The sequence below is a fragment of the Onychostoma macrolepis genome, chromosome 07 (genome assembly GCF_012432095.1).
Source record: "Onychostoma macrolepis isolate SWU-2019 chromosome 07, ASM1243209v1, whole genome shotgun sequence".
In the NCBI taxonomy this organism is placed as follows: domain Eukaryota; kingdom Metazoa; phylum Chordata; class Actinopteri; order Cypriniformes; family Cyprinidae; genus Onychostoma; species Onychostoma macrolepis.
Genome location: NC_081161.1, coordinates 678,012 through 699,786, shown reverse-complemented (window position 1 = coordinate 699,786; position 21,775 = coordinate 678,012). Strand labels below are relative to the sequence as shown.

General features: G+C 39.8%; 1 protein-coding gene across 40 annotated transcripts in view; it reads right to left on the bottom strand.

Annotated features, from left to right (window-relative positions):
• The window catches only part of LOC131543457 (receptor-type tyrosine-protein phosphatase delta), a 336,697-nt gene that overhangs the window by 253,059 nt on the left and 61,863 nt on the right, over nucleotides 1-21,775 (bottom strand). For all 40 annotated transcript variants that reach the window (XM_058780793.1, XM_058780808.1, XM_058780795.1 and 37 more), the window contains exon 3: nucleotides 15,466-15,489. The gene's annotated coding sequence lies outside the window, so the exon portion shown is untranslated. The remainder of the gene's footprint in view (nucleotides 1-15,465; nucleotides 15,490-21,775) is intronic.

Here is a 21,775-nt window from a genome sequence, read left to right as displayed (position 1 = left end):
TGATGCAGAGACACATTTCTACAAACCTGATGAAGAAACACACTCATCCTGATCTCGGATGACCTGAGGATGAGGATATTTTCAGCAGATTTCCATCTTTGGGTGAACTATCTTTTAAAATGAACTATAATCACTAAATAATACGCTGTTGTGGTGGTTCATTTTTCTATAGGCCGGTTCATATCTTTTACTTTTACTTCTAAAACTTTAGTGTAGGCATATAGATTGTATAATTTACACTAAAAGTACATCATTTTGAACCCATAATATCTGTATTATAATATTTTGCAGTATATGGTGAACATATTTCTGCCGTAGGATTTTTCAGGATCATTATGTTCCTGCTATGAGCTGTAAGAGTCGAGATTTATCTAAATTATCCTCTCTTTTTTCACAACTGCTGCAAAAATCCTCCAGCGTAGCCCTTTGAAAGTCCCTAAAAGTCCCTGCATTATCCAGTAAATCCACAGAGAAACGTGCCGTTCCAGGAAAGAACGCGATGTTGCGCCTCTTGAAGCAGTGGAGAAACAAGAGTGGATCGGACCATAAATCACCTTCGGACGCATCTAAACCAACACGATCATACCAGAGCCGGCTCTGTCCATCTCCACTGATCCCATAATGTACTTGTAGTTTGTTGACCAATATAGCTGGTATAATGAGTTTTCAGAGAATAGTTTATTTTATTTGTTTTAGATTGATTTTGTTGTATTTGTGGTTTGTCTGTGTAAACCATCAGTTGAGTGAGGTTTCTGTGATGTATCCAAGGCCAGGAGGACGGCAGACGGCAGAAGGTGAGCACAAACACTCTTTAAGAGCTTTCTTATGTTCTGTGGAGCCGGTTTTCTGCTAATCACACACTAGATGTGTCAATCACAAGATCATTCTGCTCCATCGCTGCAGAAACCTTCACTTCTGACACAAACACAGACACATACAGCCACAGGGGAGACCATGCAGCTCTGCAAACCCTCCATCACACAGCAAGACACACGAAGACCGATCGGATGGGTGGATGGAAAGAAAGAAAACAAGGATGAATTCAGTGATCTGATATCAGACAGCAAACTGTTTCCAGCGTGTTAATTTTGTTTAATAAACAGCCTAATATTTTGCAAACGCTGTCCTCACAGATGTCTAATTGGTTTAATTGAACAAGAGAACTGAAATCAAACAGTAATTGTCTGGCAGATGTTAGATGAGAGAGACAGACAGACAGACAGACAGAGAGAGAGATCACTTCTGAAGCTAAAATGTGATGTACAAGACACACACACACACACTCACACCAGTTCTGGGTCACTAGTGCATTGTAAAAGATAAGAATAACACATGCCAGGCTTTTCATTTAGTGTCCAAAAGCCCCAAAGTTCATACCCCAAACCTATAATTCAATTATATGAAAAATTGCAACTGATATTATCCTAACAAATATTATTACGATCTAAAATAGCTGTTTTCTATGTGAATACATGTTAAAAATGTAATTTATTGAATATGCTGATTTGCTGCTCAATAAACATTTAATCAGTGTTGAAAAAAGTTGTGGTGTTTCACATTTTGTGAGGGTGGGCTGTTTTTAAAAAAAAAAAAAATATTATTATTCTTCGTCATCCCCAATGGGAGTCAATGGAAGCCCTAGGAACCGTAATCTCACATTAAAACTCCCCCATTACAGTAATGGCAATTTTGAAAAGTACAATATTATTTTTTTTCACTACTCTTCCTTCAAAATATGCCCAATTCTTAGGAAAATTGGCTCAGATGATCTTTGGACCGAGCTGCACATAATCAAAGACCAGAATTTCCATATCCATCTTTGTTCAAAAGTTATGGTGTTGCAAACTTAATATTGTCAACCCAAAAGTGGTTCAGCGGCTGTATCTGGGGTGCATTTCCCAAAAGCATTGTTAGCTAACTATGGTCGCCAGTTCCATTGAACTCTATTGGTAATGACGGAACTTGCATCCATATTTGCTTTTGGGAAACGCACCCCAGGGAAATACTTGAAGTCTGGTCCACTTCATCAGCACCATGATTTGAAGATACACGCCAAAGTTGGGAACAGCACCACCTACGGGTCATGATATACCAAATGTGGACATGTCTGCCTATAACGTTTGATCATTTTGTCAGAAAATTGTGGTGTTTATGGTTTCCTTGTGTCATGCCAAATATGTGGATGTAGATTTTGTCAGGATCAGATAAACCGCATGTCCACCATTTTGAAATTGGTAATAAATTGCCATATATTTTGAATAATTTGACATATCGGCACAGAAATTGGTAGGGATCATCGATAGCATGTCCCAGAGGTACCTGAGAAACACCTAGTGTTCCAGAGATATTATGATTTTTGCTTAAACAATTTTGAAAACATTGTCACATTTTATTTTTTTTTCTTTGTCAATACATTTCTTGGCTTATGCCAATTCTGATGAAATATAATTTTTAATTTTCCGTCATTTAGTTTTTCTGCCATTTTACAGTAAATTAAAAACTCCTTCAAAATTTGTCCAAAAATTGGCTGGGATTATCTTTGGACCGAGCCACACAGAAATGACTGAACAGATGTTTGATATTTTCTATCATTCATGCGGAATACCTCACCAAATTTATCTTATGATAATTAGCTTAGCTTGCTCTAACCAGTTGCTGTATTTTCTATGTGGCTCTTCAGATATCAGGTTAACTGTGAGATACATTAACCGTTAAGTTAACCTAACCCTAACTCTCACACTGAAATCTCTCCTCAGCAGCCCGATGAATGTGGGCCAACTGAGTGACGTGACATGCTAAGCCACAGGCCCCAAACCTATCAGGTCATGGGTTCGAATCCTGCGCTTGCCCGGACCACATGAGGTACTGCAGCCAGAAGTGGTGCAAAAATTGTGGTTGTTATGCCTGCTGTACATGCTGTATTTTCCGTGCTTGCTGCACTTTTGGCGCTTTGGCCCTGTATTGTTGATAGCAGCTATATTTTACTACTTTATTTGTGATCAGATAAATGCAGCCTTGGTGAGCAGAAGAAACTTCTTTCATGTAACCTCAAGGGTAGAAAAGGTACGCATGTGAAAGTACAAAAAAGTGTGATTCTTCAGTATTCCTCGATCGGCCTCTTCACCTGGTGGTGAATTAATTGCCGTCTGAATGCATGAGCAACACTAATGCTTTATAAAGTCAAGCACACACAGTCTTCTGTGTGAACATGAATAAAACACACTGATGATCTCATGGGTTCAACATTCTCAGAGTAAAACTTTGCCTTGCTGCGGAAAATCAAAACCTTTACACGAAATACATCATCATCATTCTCTCTCTCACAAACTCACAGGTTTTATAAACTCTTCTCGGCTCAACTTTCTTTTCATCGTCTTTTTTTTGTTTGCCATGGCATCAGGGGAGTAAGACGTGAGAAGCACACACACACGCAGACGTGAGAAGATGCAGGATCTTGGCGAATAAAAACAGTGAAAGGCTGTAAATGAATGTTCATCACACGTTTGGAGCGAGATCGTGAGAGAATGTTCTAATTTTAAACCCTCTGCATTCTCGCCAGGGCCCGACATGTTAGCGAGCCAAAACTTCATCAGAACTCAACACAACTTGCTCGCTGGCTCGTGGCGGAAGGTGGACGACACGATTCTCATGTTCTCGCGGTGTTTAATGATCTCGCACACACGTGAACGCACGGAACGACGACACTCACTGTGACTGAAGCAGCTCAGCCGGTGGAAACTCATTAACGGCTCCTAACGAACACGGACCCATCAGTATCTGGACTCCTGAACTAAAGCGAGCTGATTTCTGATAGAGAAACCGGGACATTTCCTAGTTCAGTGGCCTTATTACTCTCACTTATTATCTGTGTGTTAAAAATTGTGGACAACAGATTTCTGATTGCATGTATATCATACATACATACATGCATACATAGCCTACTATTATTATTATTATTATATATTTGCTAATATTGATATATGTGCCCTAACAGTATTTATTATTTTATTTTTTATAATTTGGCAAATTTAAATTTAGTAATCATTGCAAGTAACAAATGGGTAAAAACAGTATTATATTCCAAAAAAAAAAAAAATGACTTTAAGAAAATATATTACAGAATTAATACAAAATAACAGATATGATAAATAAAGCTGCATTAAATATTTTTCTAATTATATTTATTATTTACATTTCTACGAAATGTATGCACTGTATACAGTAATTACAAGTTTTATTTTAGCGCCTTTACATTATAAATTGTTTCAAAGCAAATTTTAAACTCATTTTGAGCACAAAGTACGTCCTTTCTGAAAATGTAGTTGATGCAAACATATTGAATTTTTTTATTTTTTCATTTTTTTTTTTTTATTATTTCTAGGTGTACTTAAAAAGAAGGAAAAAAAAAAGTCTGTGTGGAGTGGAATTGTCTCTAAAGTTTTGCATTGTAAACCCCCACACACACATGCACGTGTCTGCATAATTAATTATTGCATTCAATCACCTGTAAAAACAAATCAATGTTAGTGCTGAAGATCAGTTCTGGAGCTGAATTAAACATTGCCTCTGATCGATGCTCGTTTGAGCTGGTTTTCCAGTCTTTTCCTGCATGCAGCAGATCTGTTTCTGACAGATGATGTGTCAATCTGTCATCTCTCGCTGTTACCATGACGACGCCCGCCATCTCTGACCTCATTGTAGTTTGCTGGCGTCATTATTTGTTAACGTTCCAGCAGTAAAACATTTTTTACCAATGCCAGAATGGCAGGCAGAGATCATTAGCAAAAGCGCCTCACAAAGCGACACAGATCGATTCCCGTTCTGGGCCTCGGACGGCGTTCGACTCGCAGAAAAGCTGCCGGTGAAACACAGCTAATGAGCCGGAGAGAGAGACCTAGTTCCTCAAAAATGACACTGTTTACTCAGTAAATGCTTTTAAATCAACATCACCCTCTCCAGGATAATAAATGCATATGCGCTTCGTTCCAAAACCTAGTGCGCTGCCTACGTAGGAGCATGTGAAGTCATTGTAGGCGTCTGTTCCAAATCACGCGCAACTTCATCATTCAGCAAACCGAGAGAAATGTCAGTTATTCCTGATCTTTCAGTAAGAGTTTAGAGCTCCAGACTGACTTGTTCTGAAGTTCAGTGATGGTTATAACGCTGCTGACGTCTCTTCATTTGTTGCTTTTAGTTTAATATTGTCTTGTTGGTTTTGTAGCTTCTTTCCTTTCCTGATCATCATGAACTAAGTGAATGATTTGAAAGTTTACAATAGTATGTGCTGATTCCTCAGTTTCTCCTAACTCAGTTCTGTGCCAGTGTTACTCATTTTCACTAAGTAAGTAGTTGCTGTTGTAGCTGATGTCTCCAGCAGGTCCTGTGAGCATCTCCGTTACGGTCTTACTCATAATGCGTTCTGTTAATGTGATTCGCTCCAGTTTTTAATGTGATTTTTACTTTAGTTTAGTTCCCAATATATCTGAATCCTGTAGCTTATTACCGTGCAGAGATAATGACACACAAATACACTTTTTTAATTATTTAATTTTATTCAATTAAAAAAAAAAAAAATCAGTCAATACATTTTTTGTGAAATATTGTGAAAATTATTATGTACCTAAATGTTGTCGTATTTGCCTGCTGTCAGTCAATTTAACATTCATTCATGTGTGTATTTACGTATTGTCTGTTTATTTGCTTGCTTGTTTGTTATTAATGTTAGTCATTAATTGTGTTTTGGTGTTTAAGGAAACTATCTATCTATATATATATCGTATCTATACACACACAGAGAATACAGTATAGTGTTTCTCCAGTGTGTGCCGCGTATCATCCTGATCCTGATCCGAACTGCTCACCGTGACGCAGCGTGAAGCTCTCACTAATTTACATCCATTCATCATTCACTGTGCAATTAACATTTCCCCCAACAGACTGTCGTCTTGTTTAGAGAGACAATGTATGACCTGCTAAAGCACAGACAGCAGCGGCGCACACATTTATACAGATCAAATTAAAGCCATCCAGCCTTCAGAAATCACGGCACTCCAACCATCCATCATCTCATCTTTCTCACTCTCGGCTTCCTCGCAGCACAGACGTTTGCTTTGCTTTTACTTTAAAAAGTGTTGCTCTAGTTTCTCCTCCATCATTGATGCCATTTATGAGTCATGTCATGTTACTCATACAATCAAGAGCAGAAAGAGAATCATGGAACAGAATCCCAAGTCACAATATTTGGTTATAAAAACAATGTATATATATAATTTTTTCCTTTTTTAATTTTTCTAAAATGTTCAAATGTCAAGCTTTATTGTCCCAATTGCAACATTATTTGAAGGTTGCTAAAACATTTCTTACAAAATATACTTGAATATGTTGTTTTGTTTGTTTTGTTTTTAATATATTGTAAGAACAATAAAATATCCAGTTTTCTAACATAACTAGAATGATATTTAAAGGCTACTAAAATGTTTCTTACAAAAGTCTACTAACTTTATTTTCACCCAAAGTATAACATTATTTGAATGTTTATTATTAATATTCTAACAATGTTTTCTCAGCATTGAGAACACTCAAGTATAAATATCATAAGGATGTTCAAAAACATTTTCTCATATAACATATCGAGAAAAATAACATCTTGAGGATGTTCAGAGATTGTTGTTCTAAGAATGTTTTCTCTATCCATTATGAGAACGTATATAGATGTTAATAATGGTATAAGAATGTTCCATAAACATTACTTTATGAATGTTTTGTCCCAATGTTTAAATAACTTGTTGATAAAAATGTTAGTGAAGGTTGTGAGAACGTTCGCTGTTAGCTGGGAGAGCCAACAACACCGCGGTCTTGAGTCCGATGCAAGGAAAATAGCATCTGCACAATACATAAATGTAATTGTGCTTGAATTATCTCCTTTGATCTGTATATTTTTGGCGCTGCATCATATCATCATATTCACTCATATTCATCCACTTTAGGACCTTTCACATCTTTTGTGATCTGTAAGTACTTCCTCCAGATATCATCTTCAAGTCCCACATACAGCTTCATCTGTCATTTCTCTTCCGCGGTGTGTTGTGGGAATGACCTTTGCAGGAACGTCAATCAGACTGTGATTTACAGCACTCTCTGTCATACAGTTACAGTCTGTCTGTCCTCAGCTGCTCATTCACAAAACAGCTCTGCCAATTATTCTGAATAACCCACTCACTCAGTCATAAAGTGACGTGACATGTGGCCAAGTATGGTTACCCATACTTGGAATTTGTGCTCTGCATTTAACCCATCCGAAGTGCACACACACAGCAGTGAACACACACCCGGAGCAGTGGGCAGCCATTTATTTTGCACCCAGGCAGCAGTTGGGGATACGGTGCGTTGCTCAAGGTCATCTACCACCCACTCATTTCCACCTGCTTACTCAATCACACAGCTCCACCCACTCATTAAACTACGCAGCTCCGCCCACTTCATCTACCACCCGCTCATTAAACCCAGCAGCTCCGCCCACTTCATCTACCACCCACTCATTAAACCCAGCAGCTCCGCCCACTTCATCTACCACCCACTCATTAAACCCAGCAGCTCCGCCCACTTCAACTACCACCCACTCATTAAACCCAGCAGCTCCGCCCACTTCAACTACCACCCACTCATTAAACCCAGCAGCTCCGCCCACTTCATCAACCACCCCCTCATTAAACCCAGCAGCTCCGCCCACTTCATCAACCACACACTCATTAAACGCCACAGCCCGCACACATCATCTACCACCCACTCATTAAACCCAGCAGCTCCGCCACTTCATCTACCACCCACTCATTAAACGCCACAGCCCGCACACATCATCTACCACCCACTCATTAAACCCAGTAGCTCCGCCCACTTCATCAACCACCCACTCATTAAACCCAGCAGCCCGCCCACTTCATCTACCACCCACTCATTAAATCCAGCAGCTCCGCCCACTTCATCTACCACCCACTCATTAAACCCAGCAGCTCCGCCCACTTCATCTACCACCACTCATTAAACCCAGCAGCTCCGCCCACTTCATCAACCACACACTCATTAAACCCAGCAGCCCGCACACTTTATCTACCACCCACTCATTAAATCCAGCAGCTCCGCCCACTTTATCAACCACCCACTCATTAAACCAGCAGCTCCGCCCACTTCATCAACCACCCACTCATTAAACCAGCAGCTCCGCCACTTCATCTACCACCCCTCATTAAACCCAGCAGCTCCGCCCACTTCATCAACCACCCACTCATTAAACGCCACAGCCCGCACACTTCATCTACCACCCACTCATTAAACCCAGCAGCTGCGCACTTCATCTACCACCCACTCATTAAACGCCACAGCCCGCACACATCATCTACCACCCACTCATTAAACCCAGTAGCTCTGCCCACTTCATCAACCACCCACTCATTAAACCCAGCAGCCCGCCCACTTCATCTACCACCCACTCATTAAATCCAGCAGCTCCGCCCACTTCATCTACCACCCACTCATTAAACCCAGCAGCTCCGCCCACTTCATCTACCACCACTCATTAAACCCAGCAGCTCCGCCCACTTCATCAACCACACACTCATTAAACCCAGCAGCCCGCACACTTTATCTACCACCCACTCATTAAATCCAGCAGCTCCGCCCACTTTATCAACCACCCACTCATTAAACCACGCAGCTCCACCCACTCATTAAACCCAGCAGCTCCGCCACTTCATCAACCACTCCTCATTAAACCCAGCAGCTCCGCCCACTTCATCAACCACCCACTCATTAAACGCCACAGCCCGCACACTTCATCTACCACCCACTCATTAAACCCAGCAGCTGCGCCCACTTCATCTACCACCCACTCATTAAATCCAGCAGCTCCGCCCACTTCATCTACCACCCACTCATTAAACCCAGCAGCTCCGCCCACTTCATCTACCACCACTCATTAAACCCAGCAGCTCCACCCACTCATTAAATCCAGCAGCTCCGCCACTTCATCTACCACCCACTCATTAAACCCAGCAGCTGCGCCCACTTCATCAACCACCCCCTCATTAAACCCAGCAGCTCCGCCCACTTCATCAACCACACACTCATTAAACGCCACAGCCCGCACACGTCATCTACCACCCACTCATTAAACCCAGCAGCTCCGCCCACTTTATCAACCACCCACTCCTTAAACGCCGCAGCCCGCACACTTCATCTACCACCCACTCATTAAACCCAGTAGCTCCGCCCACTTCATCAACCACCCACTCATTAAACCACGCAGCTCCGCCCACTTCATCTACCACCCACTCATTAAACCCAGCAGCCCGCACACTTTATCTACCACCCACTCATTAAATCCAGCAGCTCCGCCCACTTCATCTACCACCCACTCATTAAACCCAGCAGCTCCGCCCACTTCATCAACCACCCCCTCATTAAACCCAGCAGCCCGCACATTTTATCTACCACCCACTCATTAAATCCAGCAGCTCCGCTCACTTCAACTACCACCCACTCATTAAACCCAGCAGCTCCGCCCACTTCATCAACCACTCCCTCATTAAACCCAGCAGCTCCGCCCACTTCATCAACCACCCACTCATTAAACGCCACAGCCCGCACACGTCATCTACCACCCACTCATTAAACCATGCAGCTCCGCACACTTCATCTACCACCCACTCATTAAACCCAGCAGCTCCGCCCACTTCATCTACCACCCACTCATTAAACCCAGCAGCTCCGCCCACTTCATCTACCACCCACTCATTAAACCCAGCAGCTCCGCCCACTTCATCTACCACCCACTCATTAAACCCAGCAGCTCCGCCCACTTCATCAACCACCCACTCATTAAACCCAGCAGCCCGCACACTTTATCTACCACCCACTCATTAAACCCAGCAGCTCCGCCCACTTCAACTACCACCCACTCATTAAACCCAGCAGCTCCGCCCACTTCATCAACCACCCACTCATTAAACGCCACAGCCCGCACACGTCATCTACCACCCACTTATTAAACCACGCAGCTCCACCCACTTCATCTACCACCCCCTCATTAAACCACGCAGCTCCACCCACTCATTAAAGAACACTGCTCTGCCTACTTCTCTATCAACATGCTTTTATTACATCTACACTGGACTACTGTAACTCGCTGTATTTTGGCACTAGTCAGTCAGCCCTATCCCGCTTGCAGATAGTTGAAAATTGCAGCTGCAAGGCTTTTAATGAGTATCAAAGAACGGGATCAAATTACGCCGATTTTACGTTCTCTGCACTGGTTGCCTGTGCACTATAGAGTTAATTTTACAATTCTTCTCTTAGAGTTTAAATGATTAAATGGTTAGGCTCCTGCTTATCTTTCAGATTTACTGAGTCTGGTCGTCCAACCAGAGATTATTAAGCATCCCAAAGTCGAAACTGAAATGCGGGGGTGACCGCGCTTTCTCAGTAGATGCCCTTAGATTGTGGAATGCTCTGCCTCTCTGTATTAGATATGCACCTTCACTATCTGTTTTTAAATCCATGTTGAAAACTTACCTTTTTGATTTGGCATTTTATCAATCATAACATTCTACTGTACTATTTATTTTTAGTAATTACTTTGTAGTGTCCCTGCCCTTTTCACTTGCTCAACCACAGAGCTCCACTCATGCATTAAATCACACTACTTCACCCACTTTTCCCTCGACTCCACCCGTTAACTTGTACTTTTACCTACTTACTTTATTAAACAGCATTGATCCACCTACTTTTCCATCACCTCCACCCAATCATTCTCACACACTTACTCCGCCCACTTTTCATGGACTCCACTCACTCATTTACTACACCCATGTAAACACATAGCTCCTCCAACTCATTAAACAATATACTGCCTCCATCCATGTTTATTTGTCTCCACCCACTCGCTCATCCACTGTCCTTTTCACTTACTCAACCACTGAGCTCCACTCAAGCATTAAATCACACTGCCCCACCCACGTTTCCTCCAGCTCCACCCATTGACGTAACCATTTTCACCTACGTACTCAATCACACAACCCCACCCATTCAGTTCTGTTAAATATTATCTATTTAATCTTCACTCTGGTTCACATGGTTTGTGTCGCTGTTAAAGCGTCCGTGTGTTCAGAGTGACAGAAGCATAATTTCATTATACAGAGCAGCACAATGTTTGTTTGTGTGCTTTTTTAAATTCATTACAGGCTAATCAGTCTCTGTAAGCCGTGATGCGAGTGTGTCTTTGTGCACCTGTCTGAGTGTGTGAGCGCGTCCTCGTTTCTCATTAAGATCGACTCTTCCTCGCCGCACGAGGAATTACCGCGTCTGATCAGTAAGAAACAAACTCTTAATGACTGACTCGTTCTCATTTACACAGCAGATTATGCTAATAGAATCATAATTCACGCTCTCAGGAGCGACTAAATAACCTGTTCTCAACATGCTGATTAAATCACTGCAGACGCTCGCGATTCTTTCCCGTCGTCGCGGGAATCTGTGGCGATGAGCTCTTGCCTTAAATGCCCTTTCAATTACAGCCCAGCTTCTCCTGCCGCCGGGGCACTTTGGTCGCAGCCGTTTTGATTATTTATTATGGAAAATTACCCTACACATTTATAATGCAGAGAATGCCAAGCTTTTGTTTTTGTGCACATTTATGCATTCGTTTGACAGGAATGTTTTCTAATTAGCGCTTCCTGCTGCAGCGAGAGGAGCTGAACCAGGGTGCAAATTACTGACCCTCTATTAAAGCCTGAATCCCCCCTAAGGAAATCAAAACAACTGGAAATATTCTGTATAAGGAAGATTTTAACATCATTTTTTTTTTTTTTAACTGTGCTGTCACAAACACCACAGATACGCCTTAATGCATTCTCATCTGCTTCTGAACAGAATTCACCTTCGCTTGTGGATGTGATTACTGAGTGTTTTCTGTGAGGATCAGCGTCTGATGCTACATCATCACAAAATAATTGAAGTGTATACCAGCCTTCAAAATATTTTTTGATGATAATCCATCAAGGACACATTAAATTGTTAAAAAGTCACAGTACAGACATTTATAATGTCACTAAAGTTTTCCATTTCAAATAAATGCCATTCTTTTGAACTTTCTATTCATCTGTGAATAATGAATAATACAATGTATCACGGTTCCCGCAATCAAATATTTCACAATATAACTGTTTTTTTTTTTTTTCTTAATTTGTGGTCAAATGCATGCAGCCTTGGTCAGCAGAAGAGACTAGTGTCTATGTTAATAAAGAACACAGTTTCAGAAGGAGAATCTGGTGAGATCTGTTCAGCGATTGGCTGTGTGAGTTCAGATCTCTAACGTGTATCGTGTTTGACAGTGTTCACGACTACAGAGGAACGTGTGGTTTCTGCTGTGACAAAAACTGCTCAGTTTACTGAGTTGTTTGCAGCACAGACTGTCACCATCGGTCACTGTTACTCTCCTCTCGGTCTACTCTTTTATTTTTCTCTCTCTTTTGAATAAAATCTCATTCACTAGGAACTAAGGTCTTGATATTAGCAGGTCTGTGCATTTACCACCAAGAGCTCTGTGTGTGTGTGTGTGTGTGTGTGTGTGTGTGTGTTATCCGGCTCAGCAGATTTACAGCAGTGTTATCATGGTTCGTACCTTCTGCACTTTAAACAGCAGCATGAATAATGACCGATCGCTGCAGGACTTCATTTAAATGTCTCTTCAGGAGGCTGGAAATTAGAACTCTTGCTTTACAAGCACATGACACACAACATGTGAACTGAACTGAATCTGTCAGAAACAGCAGCTTCTTTCTGCATCTCGCACGATCGACACACATCTACTCTCTGATTTTATTTACTTCTGTTTTCTGTCTTGTTCAATAATTAGAATTTGAGAGTCAGTCTAATCACTGGACAGAAGCAATGTGCCAAACACAATGGCAAACACGAGCATCTCTGAACGCCAGCTCTCTATAAAGCCTACTGTATCATACAGGTGCTGGTCATATAATTAGAATATCATCAAAAGTTGATTTATTTCACTAATTCCATTAAAAAGTGAAACTTGTATATTATATTCATTCATTACACACAGACTGATATATTTCAAATGTTTATTTCTTTTCATTTTGATGATTATAACTGACAACTAAGGAAAATCCCAAATTCAGTATCTCAGAAAATTAGAATATTACTAAGACCAATACAAAGAAAGGATTTTTAGAAATCTTGGCCAACTGAAAAGTATGAACATGAAAAGTACGGTGCTGGCAGACTGGTGGATAGTGCTGACTGGGCCTGTATGGCGTGGTGTTTGAATGGTGTTTTCTTTGATATTTTTAATAGTTCTGCTGTTTGTGCCTTGTTGAGGCTCATTTCTTGAATACGGAAGGTTGTTTGCAGGCTTTCTAATTTTAAGCTTGGACGTTTTAAGTATAAACACCGTATGACCGTGGTTGTTGCCTGCTGATGCCTGGTGGTAGATGACCGTTCGGTGGTCGGTCTCCACCTGTAGTACGAACTTTGTGATGTGCTGTAAGCCGTGCCAGCAGGCTGCGGCGGTTGCCGGGCGATCGCGCACCTGTGTGCGACCTACGGACACGTAAACGTGAAGCGCGTTCGTGTTGGTCGGGCGATCTAACGTTGATGGTGTAACCGGTGGTTGAAAATATGTTGGACCTGTTTCTTTGGCCAGATGTTGGTCTGGTTTAACAATTGTTGCCTCCAGCAGACTTCTTTATTTGGTTAAACTGTTCGTCTGTATTTTGTTTATTCTTCTTTATTTATGATAATTTTAATGTGGGTTTCTGACTATTGGTCTGTTGTACTGTATGTATGTGCCTGGCCCTTTGGCCTGTGCCTGTGCCCAGGCAGTGCCTGCTGATGACTGAGGCCCTTGGACAGTAGTTTGTGCCTTGTGTGTGCAGTTTCTGTGTTCGATCTTCAGTTCTTCTATGTCTGGGATGTGAGCTGGTTCAGGAACGTGGTCTGACTCTGCAGATGGTTTTCGGGAACAGGCTGCTGGTGTTCAATTGTGCTAACAATTTTGGTGTTGGTGTTTGACAGGGGCTGCCTTCTGGGCAGGGCCCGATGTGTATTTCAGCAATGTTTCCATTTTTTTAAATAATGTCTAAGTTAATACTTGTTCAAAACAATCACTTGATTGTACTATTTTCTGCTCATTTTGAAAAACAAAATAATTAATTTTCGTTCAATATAGTCATTAAAATATGTTAATATAAAAAAATTATTTTAAAATACAGAAACAAAATCATTTTAATAAGTAAAGATTCTGAAAGCATTGAAGGAGATCCAATAATAATTGAATATATATTTACAGTAGTAACAACAAATGATATTTCATTATATGATATGATTAATATCATGATTTTTAATATGATGGTTTTATTCTAAACATGGTGATTTTCTCTAATATGGACACCAAACATAATATATGATATTTACCATCTGAATCTAACCATGTCATGTTAACAAAAGGAAAAGTCAGCGATCTATTAATTATCATGTTAATTACTGTGCGCCTTTAGCCCCAACAGCAGGAGCACTTTTTACCCCAAATACCATACTTTTACATATTCTTTCGTTATTTAAAAACTGTTGCTTTAATTATCATGAAGACCACCTTTGTCTCAAAATCTATACATTAATTTCAGCGATTCTCATTTGCTACTTAAATCTACAACATTTAAAAAAAACATAAAATATTAGATCAAGTAAGCACAGAATCAACTTCGCGCTGCTGCGTGCGATCACGTCAAGGATCAGACAAATATACATGTGCACCTTGAAAAGCGGATGTTTTGGAAAGTGCTACGCCACGTTTTTGTGCCATCTAGTGGTTTACAAGAAAATAATATCAAAGGTGCCTTTTACCCCATTGTACCCTATACCAAATAATTGATAAATGATTAGATTTTTTTGTTGTTGACAGAATATTATTTGGAAATAGTCTTGATTCAGTTCTCAGTATTCTCAGTTTCCGTTTTCTATCTGTTATAACATTATACATTTCTATTAATAGAAATGCAGTACCACCACTGACACATAGGTGTTGATATAGCCAGCCAAAATTCTTCCACATAGGCGTAAGACTATTGTGAAAACATCTAGATGAGCATATACTAGTTTTCATTCACGCAATCAATAGGAAGACGCTGTGAATTTTCTGAATTTACATTGAAGTATATACGGGTCATTTTTGACCTGATCATAACAGGTGTGTGTTTTTAAACACTCCACATTTTTAAAGGTATAGTCTTGAGCAGCACCATTTGGAAATAACACCAAAAAATAAAAAATAAAAAAAATAAATCACATTTTGCCACTGATAAGTGTCACTTCTGCACAGAACTCGACTGTGTATAGTGTTTAACACTGATGTTATTCACGCATCAGAACGAATGTAAGAGAAAGCGCGTGTCTTACCTTTCTGAAAACTCTCGGTCACATCTGCAAGCAAATAAAGAGAGAAGGGAGGGAGAAAAAGAAAGAAATGTCAGCAAATGAGCAAGTAAACAAGGGAATATTGTGAATAATGACCACGGCCTGTAAGAACACAAACCCTCCTGAACCTACAAAACCTCATTTATCTTTCTCTCTGTCTCGGCATTTGCTCAAGTAACATTAATATTTGTCAGAGTCTCTGGGAGACTTTCATTGCTCTAACTATTCATTTTGAGCTCGATTCATGTCTCATTTTGAGATGCCACCGTTCATTTCTGTCGAACGACAGCAGGAGGAAACGAGACTGAAGTACAATGAGAGCGAGTCGATGTGTTTGTGTGAACTGATATTTAATAGGTCACTCCAGACTCATTATGTAAGAAGGCCAGAGAGCAGCTTCACCGTAACGACATCCTGAGAGAGAATCCGTCACACACGCTCACGTCGAGTTCAGGTGGCTTTTAAGGGTCATTACCGTTAGCTCAAACTGTTACGATGGCAAAACTAGCCAGTGAAAAAAATCATGCTCCGATTCAATCTGTGTGTGAAACAGAGGGTAATATGTATTCATTCAGGTGCTCGTGGAAATAAATGTGATATTTCTCTTCATGTCACTCATGTTTGAAGGATCCGCAGAGACGCTGGAGCTCAAGAACAAAGATTTCATAATCAGATTATCCCTTAAAAAACACGGTCAAAAGAACGGAAGAAAATCCTCATTTCTCATTCTCACCTTCATGTGAAGCTCCTTTCTGAATTATTTTAACCGTGACCTCCAAACAAACACCCGCAGCGAACGCCAGCACGCGTCCGGATATTCACACGGAATACATCAAACAAACACAAGATCTGTGTAACACACACACACACACACACACATCCAGCATTCATCGACAACCATTCAACAAAATAACTAAAATTAAGTTATGGAGGAACAATACATTTTAGACTTCTATAGGGGAAAAAAACACTTAATATCAAACTGTCATACAAACTTAAATAGTTATTTTATAATATTCCATAAATAAATCACCAATACAGAACAATATAGAAATTATCCTATATACTGTTACTGATTAACTTTTCTAAAAATCACTTATTAATCTAATTAGCCTATTAATCTCCCTGAACAGTAATCCAATCAGTCTTTACATTTCTTATGAATGTATTTATAATTAAGGATGTTAATCTTTGATCTAGCATTAAATCAGTATGATTTAAAGTTCAATGGGTTTCGTAAAGTTTTGCAAAGTCTGGACAGTTTTATTTGATTTGCAATTGAATCGAGTGCAAATAGCAATGATCTTATCTGGCTTTAAAAAAAAATATATATATATTATGTATTTACCGGATTCTTTAAATACTTCTGCTAATATAACTATAATGAAAACGTAAAAGCCATTCCTGCACTGAAAGTAACTTTTTAGGGAAACACATGAGCTACACAAACTGATACAGATAGGCTACTTGGAATAAAAAAAAACAACAAAAAAAAAACAAATCAAACTGTGTAGAGTAGAAAGGAGATGTGAGATTAGAGAGAACGCAATATTAGTGCAATTATCAAATTAATCTGAGCTCTGTGTGTGAAACACGTCACGTCTGTAGCGTCTCAGAGCGGCTCGCGTCGCACTAAATGCTGCTCCACAGTTATATTGCTTATAGCGCATATTTGAAACTGCTCAATAATTTATCATTTTAAAAAGCATAAATTCAGACATAAATATTAGTATTGAAATTTTACTTTTGTTCTGTATCACAAAATAATAATAATAATAATAATTATTATTATTATTATGTATTCAGTGCAACTGTAATGTGATTATTGAAGCCGCTGTATTGCTTCAGAGCAATAATCTGATAGCAGTCATGTTACGCTCAGCACTGTTTAGAGTCGTGTCTCATCTAGAGCCGCTTAAACACACGTCTGCTCTGATTGTGTTTCAATTAGCACGTGACAGGAGCATTCCCTCAGCACATGTTTCACTTTAACCTGACCAGCGGACCATTAACTAAACCAGCTGCCTTTAACACTATAGAGCCAAGATGGCTGCTGGACCGACTCCAAACCACAATAAACATAACGAGAGAGAGAGAGAATAAATAGACAATTTCAAGTCTAATATTCTGCTGGTGTTCATTTGCATCATGTTTGAAATCGCGCAGAACTTCATAAACACAGTAAGAAATGGATCAAACATTAATACAGCAGAGACGCCGAAATCCTGCCGTAACTCCATGAGCTTAGCATTTATATGACACATTATCCAAATGAGACGAGGTAAACATAAAGCTTATATTTCCCCCTAACAGAACTGCTGGAAAAACACGTAAGCAAAAAGAATCAGCTCGAAATTCAAGTCAGACTATCAGCGTTAATAAACGACTGTAGGAGGAAAAGGCCTGTGATTCACTGACTCACTTCTGCTGCTCCGTTCACCTGTGTGTGCGTGTGTGTGTGCGTGCGTGTGTTTGTGTGTGTGTGCGTGTGTGTGCGTGCGTGCGTGCGTGTGTGTGCGTGCGCGCGTGTGTGTGTGTGTGCGTGTGTGCGCGTTTTTGTGAAAAGTCAGGACATAGATTTGTATAATAACAAAGGTATGTCAGGTATTACAAGGTGAAGGTGACATCTCAGGACATTGACCCATGTCCCCACTTTTCAAAATGCTTATAAATCACTCAGAATTAAGTTTTTTTCAAAAAAGTTGAAATGCACAGTCTCCTGTAAGGGGTAGGTGTAGGTCAATAGCACATACAGTAAGTACAGTATAAAAACCATTGCGCCTATGGAATGTCCCCACTTTTCACAAAAACGAACATGTGTGTGTGTGTGTGTATGTGTGTGTGTGCGTGAGTGTGTGCGTGTGTGTTTATGATCCAGCTGTACTTGTGGGGATGAAATTGCAAAAAAATTACCTCATTAAAAACAACTCAAATAACAACTTGTCCTCAAAAGCAAAAATGGCCCAAAGAGACTCAATAATGTCCTTATTCACTTGTGAAGGGCCAGAGGCTGCGAGCGGCTCAACGATAAAAGTGTTCAGTCATCATATGATTTACTAATTAACACACCACTCAACTCAGTCACAGTATTTGACAAAACAGCCTTACTTTTAAAGTTATTTTATTAAAAAATAAGAACAAATTAATTGCCAATTTTACATTTTAATTTAAAATACAATTCTCTCTAAATGCTATTTTCACTCTGTAGTTTTGTTCTAAAATGCCTTCTCTTATCAAATCCATTTACGTTCCACTCTAGCTATTAACACTATTATGAGAGTCCCCCAGACATTTTTTAGTCATTTTTGCACATTCAAACCCAAAATATTTAGGAATGTGACATTGCACATGTTTTGAAAGAGAAATGCGATGAGTTCTTATTATTACCGTATTGACCCGAATATAAGACGACCCACCTTTTTCCAGATGTACCTTTTCGAAAAAGGCTTTTTGAAAACCAAATCTGTAAAACACAGTTTTTCTTAAATTATTCTCATATTGCATATCTTTCCTATTTTAATTTTTGTTTTGAAAGTATGGTAAATACTGGTAAAATGTACTAACAATGACATTGAAAAATATACACTTTTGATATACCATAAAAATAACAGGTAGCCCATCTGAATTATATAACACTTAGGCTATCCATCTCATAGTAGTCTACCAAAATTGTATTAACAGTAGAAGTGAAATCTTATTGTAGTCTTCAAATCTGGGTACAGTCTTATGTTTTAAAATCACTTACAGAGGAAGTTTGGTCCCATCAGGCTAACATGACAGTCACGACTTGTGCCGTTGTAAGCTTTTCTTTTTCTTTTGTTTTCACTCGCGATCTTTACAACACACATTATATTACATATTTAATGGCACACTCATTTTATGCGTTTTTGGCGCCACCTGTTGTTGTGGGTGTATTACTGACATGTCAAAGTCTAGACCCCGAATATAAGACGACCGCGTTTTTTCAGATGTATTTCCAAGAAAAAAAACATTGTCTTATATTCGGGTCAATACGGTATTATTATTATTTAACAACAACAAAACCCACATCATTACTATTTGTGATGTGTGATTTATTACAAAACAAACTGAATCAGATCCATATTATTGGTAGGTATTTTGTCATGGTATATCACGGATCTAACTGCAGCACTTTTAATAATATTAGACCAAAAACAACAAAGAAAATATTCAGGGAAACAAACGTAATGGTAAGTTAACACAAGACAAGGAGCTGAACGAAGTGAGGACAAAATATGTACAGGTAGATAACGAAACTAAATCAATAATGAACTAACTTTAACTGAAAAATTGAGTGATTAATATTGTCCTCTTGCATTATCGACACATTATTTTCCTTTTTAATACTATATAGCTGACACAATCTGTATTTTATAAAGTGCTATATAAATAAACCTCACTTGATTTGACTTGAAACTATGGAGAAATGGAGACCTAGGTGGAATCGAGGAGCTGGAGACCCAGGGTGACACTGAAGGTTGGGATAACCATGGAGGAGCTGCAAGCTTGTGGGACCAAGGAAGAGCCAGGGGCTCAGAAGAGTGCAGTAGAGCCCGGTGGAGCCAAAGGGGTGGAGGGTTGAAGCACAGCCCATAACAAAACCAGGGTGATACCTCACCAGGCTGAGCTGAAGGGACCAGAGATCCCAGCAGATACAGTGGGATGACGGTCAATGAGGGAGACAAGGGAGTGTGGAGCCAAGGTGGAAAGGAAGGGTTAACAAACTGAGGTGGAATGCAGGGCTGGAAGGCCTGAGGTGGAGCAGGGGAATCTGAGCACCTGGGCTGAGCTGTGGACTGAGAAGCCCAAAGAGGAGCTGAGGAGCTCAACAGAGCCAGCGGGGAAGGAGGAGCTGTGGTGCTGGATGGAACCAGCGAGGACGACGGGGTCCGGATGAGACGTTAAACTGAGGTCCTGACTCTCTGTGGTCATATAGTATCATAAAACACCAGTGTGAATGCAATTTAGACTGACACATTATATCACAAATGAAAAGAGGGTTGAGTCCCCTTTAAAGTTCAGCTACAAGTCAATTCACTGACTTTTTTTCTGACTTAGGTTTTCTTAATTAAGAACATGGGTTGGAGCGCTTAATTTTGAACTCTCAAAGTGCATTAGTTAGAATAATTTAACTTTAAAAGTGCACAAAATAGTATTTTTTTCCAATTCTTAACTAGTCTTTTTTTCTTTTTTTTTAATAAATCACAATAAATATCGTATTGTGGACTTCATATTGGGATATTATTGTGTCGTGAGATTTTGCCATTGTTACATCCCTATTAATCCCCAGGCAGACAGGCCTTCATACGTGCACGTGTAGAAGATGCCAAGGGACTCATCAGGGTAATGGGTGACACAAAGAAGATCAAAAACCTGGTTCTTGATACAGGAGGAGGATTTGAACAAATGCTAGATCCATATTATTGGCAAGTATTGTGTTCTGCCATGGCTTGTCAAGCAATAATGAAAGGGGTATCAATGCAGCACTAATTGCAGGAACAAAGTAAACTGGAACAAAACACAGGAAAACTAAGTGAAACAAACTAAAAGTCCATGAATCAGAGAAAATAAATAAATAAATAAAAAGCATATGCATTGCTACACTTAGGTTTAGTAGTGATTATTATTGAAACTTTACAAGTTTTTATGAGCAAAAGTTCATATTTCTAAGTCACCAAACCGTATATTGTGCTGTAAACCTAGATGTTTATGGTAGTTATAGTCCAGTACTTTGGGCCAAAGGTAGGAAAATATTACTTGTATTAATAATATTAATACATATTTATCATGATGGATAATGGGGACTCCACACTGATTTCCGTTTGGAAGTGTGAAACTAAGCAGTTCCTTTAAGCATCTTGATTAATAATTGATCATGTCTAATCAATGACTGGACACACTGGAGCCACTGGAGAAAATCACTGACTCCAACCTGTGTGTGTGTGTGTGTGTGTTTGTCAGAGAGAGAGAGAGAGAGAGAGAGAGAGAGAGAAAGAGAGAGAGAAGTGTGTGTGTGTGTGTGTGTGTGTGATATAAGTGTGTACTAATACATCAAAATTCTCTTGTAGCGTTGCTTGCTACAGCAGAATATTAATCAAGTATGTCATTTTTTTTCTGTTTAATTAACATCCCAGTCATATTTTTGGTCAACAAAACTTTCAGCTACTGGCCTCAAACAGCTCACTGACATCCATCAAACCAGCACACACACACACACACACACTAAACTAAACTCAGCCACATCTTTGCAGGCTGAGACACTTTTGACATT